An 18757-nucleotide genomic window follows, 5' to 3' on the forward strand; every position below is an offset into this window, starting at 1 on the left:
AATCTTATGTTTTTTTTTTCTTCAAATTCCAGAAATTTCCTAACTTTCCAATTTATTTTTAAAATGAAAAGTAATCTAAGCTAATGCGTTGCATGGCGAAACATTGTCTCGACAAAGCAGAGTTCCCCATATCGGGAGTCCTCATTATTGGACAATCGATACATATAAATAAAATTGGAGTGTCTGTTTGTAATATTGAAATAACCGCTTTTCACTACATGCATATGAATATATATACGGTACATACGCCAAAATAACATTTTTTACAATTTTTGTCTGTCTGTCTGTTTGTTCCGGCTAATCTTTGGAACGACAGGACCGATTTTGACGAGACTTTCACTGATAGGTAGCTGATGATATAAGGAGTAACTTTGGCTACTTTTTTTAGACTAGCTTCGCCCCGCGGCTTCACCCGCGGTACTACAATAACCGCGGATAGCATCGCGGGACTCAGCTGTCAATAATAAAATTTAATGTTTCGTTGAAAAAAAAGCGCGGGGTGCATGGTATCAGTAGTTATAAATATTTTATGAACAGATGTGAGTAGAAGGATTATTCTGATAATATCCTGAAAAGCGACCCACGCTTTTTTACAATAAAATCATTTTCTCTTACACCATTTTTAATTCAAATTTATTAAAATTTGTTTTTCTATTTTTAGTTGGATTTTCTATAAAAGCGTATATTGTTAGTTTTTTTGTTAAATATTATTTATTTATTTTTACCTTTTTTTTAATCTGGCGTTTTCTATTGTTACATTATATTATTGTCGACAATTCCCTTCAGCTTATGGTTTCCGTGGCAGCAGATGATTGGCTTAGTAGAAGTCGTTTGAGTTTGATGAACTAAGCTAAATTCATTCACAGCTATCGGCGGCTATCAAAGTTAATCTAAATCTAGCTCTACGAAAGCTCAGCTTAAAGTTTCTAGATGAATTTAACCTTCTTTCCTGTTCGTAATTTCTTGCAATGACATCGGATTCTGTGGGTTGAGAGACCTATACAATAAATAATTTAGTGTTTCACTACATAGTATAAAACAAAGTCGCTATCTCTGTCCCTATATCCCTATGTATGCTTAAATCTTTAAAACTACGCAACGGATTTTGATGCGGTTTTTTTTAATGTATAGAGTGATTGAAGAGGAAGGTTTATATGTATAATAACATCCATTAAATAGTGGAGAAATTAATAATAAATTACAGTTTACGAAGCGAAGCGAGGGCGGGTCGCTAGTGTTACAATAAAATACGCATTATGGTTTTTTAAGTGCCCTCAAAGTTGAATCTTGCTGGATGGGACTTGTTATTTCGAACATTCGAGGGTGACCTCATCGTGTGACGTCATTTGGGGCCAAACAAATTAAATAACTTACGTGCATAACAATTGCCCACATATGACGTATAAGGCGTTCAGTGTTTAGTTTGACGCGGAATAAAAAAATATCTATTAAGTTATTTAAAACGCAAAAATCACTAGTGTTTCACGAGAAAAATGCTTTTAAAGATCACTTTCATATAATTAATGGCACCTATAAATAATAATTAGTTTGTCTTGTTTATAGCAGACCGTTGGAATCGCAAAATACATATTCAGTAGCTATGAAGAGAATTATAATGAAATTATAATTGAATATTAAAAATTGAGGGCACCTCTATGCTTTATGTGAGCTACACTAAAAGTTTTTACTTACCGAAATAGTATATTACGCACGGAGGGAGAAAAGTGTTGAATAAATAAATATAAATAGTAGATCATAAAAGTATTTGTAAACGTTTTAATACAGATTATTCAAATTGATGTGTGTTATCTCTGCAACCTGTGCTAATGTATTCTGATGTGGCTTGAGAGCAAATATATTTTCAATGTGTCCTTTATAAGAAATCTGATTAGAGTTTTATTGAAATACTGCCAAATTCCAATAAGAAGTAGGAAATTCACGCCCGCGAATTGTGTGCTTATACAATATATTTTTTCAACCGGGTTGAAAAGTTCGCTTTTAGTCCCTGGCACACGGGACAAAAGTACCCGATTCTCACGGGGCGAAAAAAATTAATATACATACATATATATGCTAATTATTAAGGAGGATAGAAGTATGGAGCACCCTCAAAATTTATTAAAAAGTGTCCGCTGAAAGGAAGCCAATGAAGATGGCGCCACTGTAGCAAGTAAAGAGATTTTAAAAATAGCGCCATAAACTATTAAAGTAGGATATTAAATTCAGAAGCAAAGAAACACTTCCTGCGTAAATAGTAATCTATATATTTTAATTTTTTTGTGGTATGTTTATTATACAGCGTTACTACGGTTCTTAAATATTCAGCTTTACGGGTAGTTTTGTAACACCCTGTACATTAATACGTGAAGCAAAAACTATGTACCCCTTTTTACGAAAATTGCGCGGACGGGAGGAGTATGAAATTTCCTACACTTATAGAGAATATAGAGAAGGAGTGCAGAATGCGAATATCTTTTTAAAATTACGCAATCAAAATAGATTAAATCAATAAAAAAGTCGGTGATCTAATTGAGAATAGATTACTCGTAATATTGTTTGTCTTTATTGATATTTGACTAAAGTGTAGTCTTGGCGAAATCTGTGATTAGAGAATTATTATAGTCTTTGACAATAGAAGCATAATAGTGTTCCAACTAATAATTTAAATTAATTATTGTCGAGTTTCGACTACTGTGCGACCACTAGTAAAAATAAATAGTTGCGATTTTAAATGTTGTATTTTATTTAATTACACAAGTCAGAAGTTTTTTTTTGTCAGTACATAACGCTTCACTCTGCTTAAAACTGCTATATTCATATAATTTCCACTTACTACACTAGCGCTATGTCGGTGAGTCTTCCAACAATAGCTCGCTGATTACAGAAGGACACTTTTTCAAATTGTCCCCTATACAAGATGATGCTCCTTGCATCTACCCTCCATACTAATTATGTTGACAACGACTGGAAAATTTGAAGACATGGTAAATGAAAAAAAAAAACATGTGACAGTGTGTTGTGGTAATATATCGCCAGACTAAACGATTGCGGTCGTTTCTGTAACAGTGTGATCACAGTTTTACTTAATAAAAATAAAAAATAAAACGTTTTTAAGCTATTGCATAGCTTTTATCTCGGGCTTTAAGCGCGGCGACCGAATCAAGAAATTCCGTAACGAAAATAAAACCTAACGCCTCCCACTCCGCCTACCATGTAGCTCGCGTTCAACACGTTCACACGTTGCGCTTGTGTAGTGTTTGTGAATAAGCGCGCGGCGTGACGTCGCACTGCATGCGCATCATGAAAACTCTGCCGATCTCTCTCTCGCACGGTCTAGCTTATGAGTGTGAGGGGGACAGTTAATGTTTTGCTTTTGTTAATGTTTATTAATATAGCGTATATAATTGCATAAGTTGATAAAAAATGCTATGCAATAGCTTTACCGCGGCACTCCCCGAGTGCCACACGTCTTTTTTTATATTTAAATACTAGCGGACCCGACAGACGTTGTCTTGTAAAAATTAATTGAAGTCGATCCAGCCGTTTAGTTGTAGTATCTGATAAATAACCTAGATACCGACTGCAGCGCCATCTGCCGAACTGATTTGTGAATCTAAACCATTTAGGGCGCCAGCCAAACGCATACAAAAAAAATCAATCAAATCGGTCCAGCTGTTTAGGAACTCAGTGACATACACACGTATAATAGCCGGCAAACTTCTTGAGCATTTGTCGACGTAGTGGGGGTAAGTTTGCGCATGGTACACTCACGTGCAAAAACATTATTTACTCTGCGTCATAATGCAATTAAATTATTAAAATCAACATATGTATTTATTTATATATTTATGAGAACATCAACAAAAAATATAGATTGTAGCAAACCGACCGGTACGTCACTCTCGCGGCCGTATGCCCGCTCGCTATACATAGTTAGCATCTATGTCGATCTTTTCAACAGTGTATAATCTATGTTCCGGGCGCTTCCGTTTTGAGTGTGAATAGCGTGCGCCCGCGTCTAAATGTAATTATTGTTTAAAATTGAAAATTGTTTGTGATAAAGGAAGATTAAAATTCGAAATTCGATATTGGTGACTAACCCATAGTTTTAAATACCCCTGAGATCTACCCCTCACTATATCTGGCTGCCCAACGTTTCCTAATTTTTTTCTTGCTTGGACTAACAAAATGGCGCGCACGCTTTTGTGAAAAATTTGCTAACTATTGTATGCTGTTGGTGCTTAATTGTAAAGAATGCCTTTAACTAGAAATCAAGATCGCCAGCAACGTCGCGAAGACGACGTTATTCCTGCTGCAGATGCAAATGCCAACGAAAATCACGAGGAGCATGATAGCCCCCATGATCGCCCCCACGCCGAATCACGTAGCAACAATTCTACGTTCAACTTGGATGATGTTTCAGCGTTGATGGCCTCGCTGCAACGTTCGCAGGCCGAAACATTTAAGAACATTATGTCGTACGTGATGGAACAAAGATCGTCGACTCCGGCACCTCCGCCGATGCCCCCAGTGAACGTAGATGGTACTTTGGCACGTTGCAGAGCTTCTTTCAGCGGTGCACCTGGTGAATCTGTTGAGGCCTTTATAGATGCAATTGAAAGTTATACAGAATGCGTTCAAGTATCTGACGCTAACATCATACGAGGCCTAGCCATGCTTTTGTCTGCTGACGCAGCTACGTGGTGGCTAGGATTAAAGCATCACATCTCCACTTGGAACGAAGCCAAAGAAAATTTAATATATGCATATGGCACCCGCCTTCCACCACATAGAATATATTTGGAAATATTTGCTTCCCCGCAGGATAACGAAAACACAGACAAGTTTGTTGCTCGTATTCGTGCGCTTATGGCAAAGCTACCGCGGGATGATATTACTGAAAAAGTACAACTTGATATGATATACGGGTTGCTTCATAATAGAATACGCACAAGATTGCGCCGTGAAGAAATCACATCTTTCAATTCATTATTAAACCATGCTCGGAATATAGAAGATTCGATAGAGGAGACTCAATCGAGACCAGTGTCGTCCACTAGTGGTGTGCGTTCGATCCGTGCCCAGCCGGCCCCGGCTGCGAGTCGGCCTGAACCGTGCGCCGCTCGTGCGAGTGCGCCGGCGCCGCGCGCGCGCTTTTCTAACTCCGCCGCGGCCGTCGTGCCCGCCACCGCTGTGCCTGCCGCTGTCGCCCAGCCTACCGTTGCCACGCCTGCTGCTGCTGTGCCAGGTTCTGCAGAGCAATTCGTGACCACGAAGAAACAGCGTCCAGTGTGCTCCTACTGCAAACGGTTTGGACATGTACGGGAACAGTGCCGTAAGTTAAACAACCGAGGTGAGCAATCTCAATCTAACTTTTCTGAGGGTGTGCAAAATGACAATAATGCGTTTTACAGTGTTCAGTGTAATGTTAATAATACTAACACAATTAGTTCTAATTTACCTGTTCAGAATGCAATGTATGATGTTAAGCAGCATGACAAAAATAATTTTCTGAGTAATTTTGAATGTCAAAATTTTTGTAACCGGGATGCAAATATTAATTATGCTACCATTAATAGAGGCCCTACTTCCAGAAAATCTTATTTTCATGACTGTAATAATTCTGTGTCAAAGAATATTAACTGTAATTGCACTAGTAATAATGAGATGCCAACCTTTTGTGATTCTCATGTTTTATATAATCAGGATGTTCGGACAAAGTGTAAAAATTTAAATATTTGTTTTAACCAGGGAATTAGACCTAAATGTAAGAATTCAATTTTACCTTATAATCAAATAATTGAACCAAATTGTAATAATTTAAAATTTTCAACTAACCATGACTGTGACACAAAAGGCAGTAAGTGTAATTTTGGAAAAATTAACGAATGTGTGGAAATTGATAATTGTTTGAATTTTAATTATTGTACATGTGAGGGAAGTGTTGTAGCGTCCGTGTACGACCGTGAGAGTGATGATAGGTATTTGCATTTACGGCCTATTTTCAAAATTCAAGTTCTCGGTAAACAGGGTACTGCACTTATAGATACAGCAGCTAAGCATTGTATTGCTGGTCACACGCTGTATGCTCTCCTTCTACAAAAGGGTCACCCTCTTACTCCCTCCACTAGGCGAGTCAAACTTGCTGATGGGCATGTTCGGAATATGGATGTATTGACAACCATATTACCAGTGAGGTTAGAACACATAGTGATTAATATTCCATTTATAATCTTCCCTGATTCTAATGATAATGAAACTTTACTGGGTATTGATTTTATTAATGCTGCCAAAGTTATTATTGATTTTCATCGTCATGAATGGTATTTTAGTACTGATGCTTTTTTTTTCCCTACCTATGCTGATAGCCTTGAGAGGCTATTTCAGCTTCACCCTAACGTTAGTAGGTGAGCTCGCGGGGCTCAACCGGAGAGTTGCTAACACTGACCCTAGCAAGAGCAGTGCTTCGCAGAATCTACCACCGGATCGGAAACGCGACCCACTGAGAAGATCCGGCGAGAAACTCAGTGGGCTGTGTCTATGGGTTAGTTCGCTCGTCGAGCCCTTCGTCGCAAGCGACGGGTTCGACGAGGACGGTGACCGGTGCTTGTGGTGCCTAAAAGCACCGTTAATGGATCAGGAGGATCCGTAATGACGTGCTTTGGGCGACGTCGACGGTTTACCATTCGGTCTACTGGGTCGGGTATGTAATTTCCAGCGGCTACGATGAGAGGGTTCTCATGTCGTGCCGCCTTCTCAAAATGGCGCAGCGATGCCGACTGTAGATACTTACTAAAAGAGTCGAGCTCCAGGTCGTCGTGGAGATCCACATTCCTAAGGAACCAAGGCGCTCCGACGGCTATCCTGCAGAATCGTGATTGAATAACCTGAAGGGATTTCAAGTTGGTGCGGGCTGCGTGAGCGAACACTACGCTTGCATACGTCATGACGGGGCGTATACAAGTTTTGTAGAGAGTTACCTTATTACGGAGGGACAGTTTGCTTCGACTACAAAGCATTGGATAGAGTCGTCCTAGAATAAACGCGGCGCGGTCGCGTACCGTTTTTATATGGGGACGGAATGTCATCCCTCTGTCGAGGGTGACGCCTAGATATTTGACCTTCGAGACCCACGGAATGGGCTGGCCAAAGAGAGTGATGGGACTAACGGCGGAGGTGTTTGCGCGCCTACTACGGAGTGGGATGCTCGAAGTGATGTTCGGAGGGCGACCCCTTTTGAAGAGCACCGCTGCGCTTTTCGTGGGGTTGATGTCTATTCGCCACTTCCGGAACCACTGTCCCAGGGTGGCTACTGCGATCTGGAGTCGCCGATGAAGCAGCGACATCTTCCTACACGAGTAGTAGATAGCCGTGTCATCGGCGAAGAGCGCTAGATGGGTCTCCGGAGACCGGGGTATATCATTGATATACAAACTAAATAATAACGGGGAGAGCGCGGAGCCTTGCGGGACTCCGGCGGTCAGTTGACGGGGACGAGCACGAGTTCCCTCTACTCGATATCGAAACGAACGGTTCGACAAGAAGTCTCGTATGATGAGCACGAGTCTGTCTGGCACTCCCATGTTGTACAGTTTGTAAATTAAACCGTTGTGCCAGACTTTGTCGAACGCCTTCGCGATGTCGAAGAAGAGGGCGCCGGTCGGGATTTGTTTACGCCTATTTAGCCCTATCAGAATGTGCTCCGTGAGGCGGTGCACTTGTTGTACGCACGAGTGTTTTGAGCGGAATCCGAACTGTTCGTCTATGAGTATTTTGTTCGCGGTAACAAAATCCCAGAGGCGTTTTCTAAGGAGACGTTCGTAAATTTTTCCTATCGTCGAGAGGAGACTAATCGGACGGTAACTAGAAGTTTCGTTTCTCGGTTTGCCCGGCTTATGTATACCGATAACGTCCGCTTCTTTCCACACCGCGGGAAAGATGCAGTGCGTCATAGCGGCATTTAAAATTGTAGCCAACATTGCTATCAGTTGGACTGGCAAGAGTTTAAGCGCGCGGTTGTGGATGCCGTCGGAGCCGGGTGCCTTCCTAGGTTGTAGGTTGTGGATCGCGTCTCTAACTTCGTCAGTGGTAATGGGGGGTAACGCGTCCGAGGGCGGCAGGGAAGCTCTGCGCTCGACCTCCCTGTCGACTAACTCGGTGTGTTCGGGGTCCGCGTGTTGAGTGCTGGTGGTGCACTGCTCTTGCAGTGCATCGGCCAGCAGCTCAGCCTTGTCATCGTCATCGAATGCCGGTGGTTGGCCTGAAGGGCGTACGAGGGGAGGCATAGTAGCGGTAGTTTCGGATTTGAGAGTCCTAGCTAGTCGCCAGTATGCTTGGTGGGAGGGCGCGAGTTGTTCTAAATAACTATGCCAATTATCGTTACGCGCGTCGCTTAAGCGGGAGTGGACTTCGCGTTGTAGACGACGCATCTGAATCCGGTTTGAAGGCGTGGGAAGACGATCGTAGGCCCGGATTGCCGCGTTCCTAACTCTTAAGAGATTCCTAAGATCGGGGGACAGTCTGATGCGGTGGAAGCTGTCCTCCACATCGACTTCTTTTGAAGATCTAATGATCGCGGAAGATATGTGATCGGTAATGATGTTTATGGATTCGACGGTGTCCTCGGGGGATAGATTCGAATCCGGGCCGTAAGGGAGGATTGGCGGAGCGGTGTCGGCTAGGCACGTGCCCAGCTTATTCCAATCCACCATGGTCCTCGTAACAGTGACTGGGTTGTGGGGGCGACCGAGCTGCATAACGACAGGTCGGTGGTCTGAGTCGAGCTCTGACCTTGCTTCGATGGAACGCAAGCGCAGAGTTACGTTCCTAAGCAATGCCAGGTCTATAGTGCTCGGACGGAGCGCGATGTTATACGGATAACATGTTGGAGTTGGGGGACCGACTATTTCAAAGGTGAGGTCGTCTATAAACGCGTCGAGACGCCTACCGTTAACGTTTGTACGATGGCAGTTCCACCTAGTGTGGTGGCAATTTAAATCGCCTGCCAGGATGACAGAGTCTCCCATGCCGAACAGTGACTCGATGTCACTGCTCAGAAGGGGCTTGTCCGGGGGGAGATAAACGGATGCGATGACGATCGGCTGGTGTCCCGTCAGCGAGATGCGGCACACTGACGCCTCGATATGTGTGAGCGAGGGAGTATCGAGAGGGACAACGTGCAGGGCCCGCCTATAGTAAATGGCAGTCCCGCCTTTGGAGGCGGTGAGTCTGTCATTCCTAACCATGACGTAATTCGCGACTTTCGGGTCGCGACGCGAGGGCTTCAGACAGGTCTCCTGCACTAACAAGATATCTATAAGATTGTCGCGGAGGAATTCGAAAATTTGATCGCGTTGCCGCGCGAGTCCGTTAGCATTGTAGAATGCTAACGTAAGGGAATACGGTTTTTCTCTACCTTTTTGCGCCATTGATTACCGGTAAAGATTTTATAACGTACGCGACACGGACTCGTAAACGTCCATGTGATCGAACGCGGCCGCGAGCCGCTGTTCGGGGGTTGTCGACCTACGGATAGCGTCAGCGAACGATCGCAGACGGTCGAAGTTCACCGCGGTGACGAAGTCGCGCACGAGCGCGAAGTCGTTGGCGGCAGAGGGTTGCGGGGGACGGAACGCGGGCGCGGGGCGAGGTGCGAGCAGGGGCTGAGGCGCGGGGCGTGTCGCGAGCGGGGGCGGGGGTGCGGTTTGCGTTCCCGCCTTCGTATACGGCAGCGGCTTTTTCCACGCTGAAACCGTGGGAACTGCAGCCGGCACGAAGGCAGGTTTCGGCACTGAGGGTGCCGAAGTCTTTGGGCCGACGGTTCGCGGAGCTGGGAGGGTTGAACGCTAGCGCGGAGCCCTAGGACATCCACGGTAGTTCGCGGGGTGCCCTTGCTTAAGGCATAGGACACAGCTTGGGGGTTCGGTCGCGGTTTCCCTAACACGCGAGCAATCTAGTGTGGCGTGGTCGCCGAGGCACTTTACGCAGCGGGGGCGCGCGTGGCAATTACGAGCCGAGTGGCCGTAAAGCTGACATCTGTAGCACTGCCCGGGAGTGCCACGCTTGTGGGGGGCTTCGATTGAGATCCCGGATAGGCCGCAAATTGTCGTGAGACATGCGATCTTCTTTTTGGCCTCCGGGGTGGGTTCTAACGCCACGAGTATCATATTATAGGGCTGTTTGCCCCGCCCGCTGTGCATCCGGTGCACACTAACTATCGGGAGGGCCTGAGCGGTCAGATCCTCCTTTATGTAGTCGATGTCGAGTTCTTTAGGGACTCCGCGTATCACTACGCGGAGCTCGCGGTCCTCCTGAAGAGCATAGGTGTGGAAACCTATGTTCTCCTTTCGGAGGTATGCTGAGAGGGCCCTATGGTCGCCCGGCGTTGCGACCTTTATCTGAATCCCATGCGCGACGTTACGCGCATGGGTATAATTAATTTTATTTGCCTGAAGGGCCTGGGAAACGCGGTTCCACGCAGTTTTTTCCTGGAGAATCAGCGGGGGCGGGGCAGCTGCTTTAGGAGCGGGCGCGGGCTTGGGACGCGGCGGCGGGGTTACGCGGCGAGCGGAGTCCGACTCCGGTGTCACGACTACCTGCGGGCGGGAGGCGGTCGCGGATTTTGTCTGCTTCGTCGTGGAGCTCCGGGACTCCACGGCGCGAGTACGCTTTTTACCGCGCGTTACGGTTTGGAACCCATCCGAAGTTCCAGGCTGAGGGCTTGACGCGGATTCGAAATCCATCTCCGATTCGGTATCGGAGCCTGAACTCGAAACAATCGAGGTCGCGACGGACGAAGCGCGAGATGACGTATTCGACGCGGGCGCGGGGGTGGGGGTAGCGTTAGGCGCTACGTGAGCCGCATCGTGGGAACGTGCGCTCGAACTTGACGCGGCGACGGGGGGCGCGCGGCGTGCCTCCGAGGCACGGTTGAGAAACGCGGCGACGGACGCGGGGGGAGAGGGATTGCCACGAGAGGCCCTATACCTAACATACTCGGCCCTAATTGTCGGGTACCTTTCCCGGAGGAACCCGACAAAATCACTGTCACTAATAACACTCTCACTGAGTTCTTCCATGCTTCGGTCTTCTTGCCCGGGGGGGGCGGCCCCGGGACTTTTGTTGAACTCGCCGAAAGGCGAGGCCCCGGATAGGATAGGATTTGTAACCCCCCTGTGCTGCAGGACAGCAAGGAGCAGGGGGGGGGAATGCCTATGCCGTGAAAACGGCAATCGGCGGGGAAAAGGAAAGGAACCCGCTCGGGCTGTATAGTGCTACAGCAGGCAGAATCGCGAGCGGGGGTCTAGTCTTGAAAAAGACTGTTGTTTTTGGGAAGGGTTAGGAAATCGCTAGCCTGTGAGTGCCACAGGAAGCTGAACGTAGCGATTGGTTGCCTTGAAAAAGACAGTTGGTAAGGGTGGGTTCGCGGTTACAAAACTTTAGCGCACAAAAATGGACCTCGATACGCAGATCGCAAGCGACCAACGGATCGGCACGTCCGCACTACCGAATTGTACGCACGATGTATTCACGGTCACTACACTGTCGAGCACAACTGTGAGTTCAGAGACGCGGCTCGCAAGCGGGCCACGGATCGGAAAGCACGTCCGCGCACGACCGAGTCGTGAGCGAGAATGTACTGATGCTAAGGTGCATTATAAATTACTTTTTGAACCTATGTCTCGTGGTGTGTGCATAGCTTCTGCTAACATGCTTCGGGATGATGAAGGCATGCACTTGCAATCAGCTGAGCGCCAAGCATTATCTGAGTTCCTTATTCGGCATGAAAGTATTTTTACAGCAGGGGGAGGTCCGACACCATTCATAGAACATTGCATAGACATCGGAGATCACCCCCCGATAGCTGTGCCGCCCTATCGCCTTAACCCTTCCAAGAAGGAGACGATGAAGAATGAAATAGAGAAGATGCTGGCAGATGACATCATTGAAGAGTGCGAATCCGCCTGGTGCTCTCCTGCATTGATGATACCGAAGTCCAATGGTAATGTAAGATTCTGCGTGGATTACAGGCGCTTAAATGAAGTAACCAAATCGGATACTTACCCACTCCCACGCATTGATGATCTTCTCCAGAGTACGAAGAAGAATTGTTACATGACCACAATAGACCTTCGTTCTTCATATTGGCAAGTTATGGTCCGAGAAGCAGACAGAGACAAAACAGCTTTTGTCTGCCCCCTAGGCACTTACCGTTTTAAAAGAATGCCGTTCGGCTTGAAGAATGCGCCGGCGACTTTCCAAAGGCTTATTGATCGTCTACGCTCCTGTGGAAGCTTTGAAGGATGTTACAGTACTTGCTTATCTAGACGATTTGTTAATTATTTCAGAAGGATTCCAGCAACACCTACAAGATCTGGAAGCTGTTTTTGGACGTTTGTCTGAATTTAAACTTCACGTAAACAGAGAGAAGTGCACTTTTGCCAAAGAAAGGGTCCGTTATCTGGGCCACGTCATCACTCCAGACGGTGTGTCTCCTGACCCTGAGAAGGTCAGTGCTGTCCTTAATATGCTGGAACCATCTAACCTAAAACATTTAAAAACTTTTCTCCAAACATGCTCTTGGTTCAGGAAGTTTATTCCAAACTTTTCAAAGATAGCAGAACCGCTTACTCGACTGACCAAGAAGAATTACACATGGAGCTGGGGACCTGAACAAACACAGGCATTCAAAGAATTGAAGCGTCTGCTGACCACGGCGCCCGTACTTGTTCAAGCGAATTTTAAACAACCCTTAGTACTGCGTACCGACGCGAGCAACTATGCACTTGGCGCAGTTTTAGCTCAAGGGGAAGGCAAGGACGAAAGGCCTATCGAGTATGCTAGCCGCCTACTCACCGCAGCGGAGCGCAACTACTCTACTACAGAACGGGAAGCGCTTGCTGTAGTCTGGGCCGTGGAGCGTTTCAGGCCATACCTCGACGGCCAACCAATTATTATAGGCAGTGACCACCAACCCTTGCGTTGGTTGCTTTCTTTAAAGTCTCCTGCTGGTAGGTTGGTCCGTTGGGCGCTTAAACTCCAAGAATTTGACATTAGATTCGAGTACACCCCAGGAAAAGCTAACGTTGTCGCTGACACGTTAAGTAGACCGATCTGTTCCAACGAAACACAAAATAACTGCGGCATCTGTTCTGTCATTTGCGACCTGCCCACCAAGTCACCTACCCAGTTACGTCAAGACCAGTTTACTGATCCGGAAATACAGAAGATCGTCACAGAACTGGAAGGAGTGGATGAACTTGCTGCTAAAAGATGGTCAGAAAGAGGATTTCTAATGGAACAAGGTGTTTTATATCGATTTAATCCGGATTCTGATGCCGAGGCCCCTCAATTAGTCATTCCTGCCCATCAAGTGACCGACATTCTCAAAGAGCTTCACGATGCCCCTACCGCTGGACATGCAGGAATTGACCGGACTTACCAACAAGTCTCACGTCTGTTCTACTTCACAGGAATGAGAAGAATCATAACCGACTATGTAAAGGCATGTATCCATTGTCAACGCTATAAGGCTGCTAATACCAAGCCTCCAGGTCTATTGCAGACGCCGGTGATGAACCAGCGCAACGAGGTCTTGGCAGTTGATCTTTTCGGCCCGTTACCACCTGGAAAACAGGGGGAGCGTTGGATCTTGCTAATAGAAGATACTGCTACGAGGTGGACAGAACTTTTCCCATTGAAGGAAGCTACTGCTGAGGCGTGTGCACATGTCCTCATAGAGGAGTATTTTATGAGGTTCGGTCTTCCACGCCGACTAGTTTCTGATAATGGCGTACAATTTATTTCGGCAGTCATGCGTCAATGCATGTCCATCCTGGGGATAAAGCAAAACCTTATCCCTCTCTATCACCCAGAAGCAAACCCCGCCGAACGTAAAAACAGAGATCTTAAGACTTTATTAGCACAACTCGTGGAATGTGACCACACTTCCTGGCCAAACATGTTACCAGTGATTCGATTCGCTCTTAATAACGCTAAATGTCGCACCACAGGTATGTCACCTGCTTACTTGTCATTTGGCAGAGAGATGAGGTCCCCCACAGAAGTCGCCCATGACCTTCGTGCTGTTCTAGACAAAGATAACTTTGTTCCCCAAATAACTCCCTATCTCAGGAAATTTGTTAACTCCTTTTCAGCGGTGCGCGAACGTGTAGAGACGCTTCAAGATAAAGCTAAAGGGTATGCTGATCGTTCGAGACGGCCCATTGAAACATTCAACGAAGGTGACATGGTTCTCATCAAATCACATGTCCTCAGTAAGAGCGCTAATGGCCTTACTTCTAAGTTTGTTCCAAAACGCGATGGTCCGTATCGCATCGTTAAAAAGGTCAGCCCTACTACTTACCACGTCGCGCATGTTGACAAACCTGATGAAGTTTTAGGGAAATATCATGTGAACGATCTCACTCTATACCGTGAGAATCAGAGTGATGCTCTTCCGCGGCCGGTGATGCCTAAAAAGAAACGTGGTCGTCCCCCAAATAATGTTAAAACAGATTCTCGAGTTCCAGGGCATATGACGACACGGCATGCTGAACCATGTGCTGAAGCTCCACGTCTTTCTCCCGCAGCTGGTGGTATGGTTGGTCTTGCGCCTGTCCCTCAGCCCAGTAGTAATGAGATGCTAGTCCAGGAGCGAGGGCGTCCTCCAGGACTAGAGGGGGAGTATGTAGCAAACCGACCGGTACGTCACTCTCGCGGCCGTATGCCCGCTCGCTATACATAGTTAGCATCTATGTCGATCTTTTCAACAGTGTATAATCTATGTTCCGGGCGCTTCCGTTTTGAGTGTGAATAGCGTGCGCCCGCGTCTAAATGTAATTATTGTTTAAAATTGAAAATTGTTTGTGATAAAGGAAGATTAAAATTCGAAATTCGATATTGGTGACTAACCCATAGTTTTAAATACCCCTGAGATCTACCCCTCACTATAAGATTAAAAATTTAATCTTGGGGTAAAATAGATATCCCTTCTATTAAGTCAAAACTAGAGCTGTTGCCAGGTCTTGGTTCAGTTGAAGCGAAGCTGGTATTTGTAATTATTTTTTTCGTTATCATAATCTTGACCATCATCATCACTGTTTTTATCACCCGAGTTGCTATCATCGTGATGAGTCGACATAGAGATCATCGGTGTAGTTTACAACTCGGTCGGTTCGGTCTACTTTTTTGTCTATAATTAATTATTTTTGAAGATATTCGATTCGTAGTAATCGAATGTAACTTTTTTCAATTACCAGCTTCCGATTATTTTCTGTTTTTTTTTTTCCATCTGAAGCCTAGCTCTTTCATAATTCGTCGTAAACTTCATACCGAGCCATTAAAATTTATATCTTCTTTAAATTTTTCGAAGCCTTTCTACGGTACGGAGTTTCGCTGCTTGTTATGTAGTTATTATGATTACAACTTTTTATTACAGATTGAACGAAACTATCCATTCTGGTAAATTTATTTTTCCCTAATCTTTTCTTACCCGGAGTCCGAAACACGGCAAGCAAGCCAGAGCCTTTAGCTTCGTTAATAATGCACCTAACAGTACTCACGGATGTTTTTGTTGCTTCCGAAGTCTGTTTTACTTTTTCCATATCATTCTTCCCCTGTTTTATAATGAAGCAATATACGTCGTACACAATTTTTCTACCCTTTCTTTTGAATACTACACCAGTTTGTCGCGGCATAGTGTATTTTTTATAAAAAATCAACAAACACTCAACAAATAGCAATGGCAACAAAGTCAACAAACAATTATAACAAATAACTTAACGATTAATAACGATAGACTTTTCACTGTACGCAAGCGTACTTTTGGGAGCAAGCGGAATGAGGGCGCGGTGCGGGACGCAAGGTTCGATTGATCTACCAATAACGCGCTCGATACGATTTCCCCTGCCGTCGCGCCTCACCCTCACCACCAAAGTGATCTAAAATTCGGTTCTGCGCAGTCAAGGTCATTTGCTCACGAAGTTTGCCGGTTACTATACAGTAAGTATAAATAAAAATGAATTGCTGTTCGTTAGTCTCGCTAAAACTCGAGAATGGCTGTACCGATTTGGCTAATTTTGGTCTTGAATTATTTGTGGAAGTCCAGAGAAGGTTTAAAAGGTAGATAAATATGAAAATGCTCGGAAATAAATAAAAATAACAATTTTGTTTTTCTTTTGATGTGTCCCCCGTCGGACGGATTCCTTTTGTTTGTTTTAAGTTTATTTTATACAAAAGCTTAGGTCTTTTATTTATCGATTGAGGCACTGCGAAGCCTGCCGGGTCAGCTAGTATATATATAGATATATTCGGTAATTAAAAACAGCAGTGTGGCATTGTATTTCTCGTCTAGAAAAAGCTCCCATATTTAATAATATTATGCTTATATTTAGTTTTTAAGAGATCGTTTCCTTTTTGTGTAATTTATAAATAAATTATTTCTCTTTGGTACAGTTGTTTTTTTTTGTTAAATATCTACTATACTAGTATTCGCACGATAACCGATAGACGCTAGTATTTATCGATTCCCGAAAACCCTAAGACGCAGTCCACTGAGTTTCTCGCCGGATCTTCTCAGTGGGTCGCGTTTCCGATTTGGTGGTAGATTCTGCGAAGCACTGCTCTTGCTAGGACTAGTGTTATCAACGAGGTCAGGGTGTGCCCCGTGAGTTCACCTACTAGTCAAGGCTACGCTGAAATGGTCTCTCAAGACCATCAGCTTAGGTAGGGAAAAATAAAAAAGGAAAGTAAAAGTATACTATTTGTCTTATTGCTTAGATGGGTGGACGAGTTCACAGCCCACCTGGTGTTAAGTGGTTACTGGAGCCCATAGACATCTACAACGTAAATGCACCACCCACCTTGAGATATGAGTTCTAAGGTCTCAGTATAGTTACAACGGCTGCTTTTTTTTTCTTTTTCTGGTAGAGGGCCGAACCTCCTACGAGGTCCCCGCGCAAAAGGGGCGCGCGGGGAATGTGAGACTCAACGATCTGCATGGTGTTTTGAGCAGACCGCGGGCCCAAGAATTTTAGGGCCCACCCACTAAACGACTCCCCTGCACTCTTACACCCGACGAACATCCCCTCAGAGGTCAGAACCTGCCTGAGAACCCTTCAAACCGAAACGCATTACTGCTTCATGGCAGAAATAGGCGGGGTGGTGGTACCTACTCGTGCGAACTCACAAGAGGTCCTACCACCAGTAAAGACGGTTTGCAAATGTTGGGGGCAGACTCCAGGCTCAAAGATGTTTTGAAGATTCTACCCATCAAACGACTTCCCTTAGCCCCCTTACCCGACGTACTGTTATAGCGGGTTTCGCTACGTAGATTTAAAAAAATGAAATACGAAATAATGGAGGTCCGACGACAGTCACGCGCACTGATTTAGGAGGATAGGAGAAGACTTGACCGCTCAGGTCGAGGGATTGTAGAAGACTGTCCGTTTGCGGGGCGGACGGAACAGGAGAGCTCGGGAATGCTGATCGTGCTGCTTGGTTAGGGCTATCAGCCAAATAGCCTTCATTTTTTTTTTTTTATTGCTTAGATGGATGGACGAGCTCACAGCCCACCTGATGTTAAGTGGTTACTGAAAAGGCCTCCAGGTCACTAGTAATCCTTCAATCATAAAATAAATAAAAACATGAATTAGAGAGACTCATAATTGCGGAATCCTAGAAGCCAACCGCGCCGTGGCCAGAACACAAGCCAGATGGTCAGATCTAGTAAGGGAAGCACTAGGTGGTAGTCTGTACCGTGCAATCCATGCCACCCTTGACCAAACACTGTGGGGGAACGTTGTGGTCGCGATCATCAGCAGTGAGGGAACGATATAGATATACCCTCTACTCTGACCACGGGTGGAGATCGTACTGTTACAACCCTAGTATTTAAATACATAGTATTTAGAAGTCGTCGTGGCCTAAATGATAAGACGTCCGGTGCATTCGTATGTAGCGATGCACCGGTGTTCGAATCCCGCAGGCGGGTACCAATTTTTCTAATGAAATACATACTTATCAAATGCTCACGATTGACTTCCACGGTGAAGGAATAACATCGTGTAATAAAAATCAAACCTGCAAAATTATAATTTGCGTAATCACTGGTGGTAGGACCTCTTGGGAGCCCACACGGGTAGGTACCACCACCCCGCCTATTTCCGCCGTGAAGCAGTAATGCGTTTCGGTTCGAAGGGTAGGGTAGCCGTTGTAACTATACTGAACCCTTAGAACTTATATCTCGAGATGGGTGGCGCATTTACGTTGTAGATGTCTATGGGCTCCAGTAACCACTTAACATCAGGTGGGCTGTGAGCTCGTCCATCCATCTAAGCAATAAAAAAATAAAAATAAAAAAAAGATGGCAGAGATCCTTCGGATGTTTAGCTCGGAGTAGGGGGTAGGGGGTTTAAATCCGCAACCGATCGTTTTGAAAACAAAATATTAAAATACTTTAAATTCTTTATTATACTTTTATTGCCTTATCACCATTCGAATCCTGGTCCACTCTCCAACAGCAACGACCGCAGCACACCGTCAAGTCCGGAGGTAAGATCAAATCACAACTGTTACAGATATTACATGTCCTTCTTCAAACGAGGCTTGTGGAGAGTATTAAACGGTAGGCAGCGGCTTGGCTCTACCCTTGCATTGCTGATGTCCATGAACGACGGTAACCACTTACCATCAGGTGGGCCGTATCCTAGTCTGCCTGCTCGGGCAATAAATAAAAAATAGTACATAGATTCACAGA

The sequence above is a fragment of the Bombyx mori genome, chromosome 24, assembly GCF_030269925.1.
Source record: "Bombyx mori chromosome 24, ASM3026992v2".
Classification (NCBI taxonomy): Eukaryota; Metazoa; Arthropoda; class Insecta; order Lepidoptera; family Bombycidae; genus Bombyx; species Bombyx mori.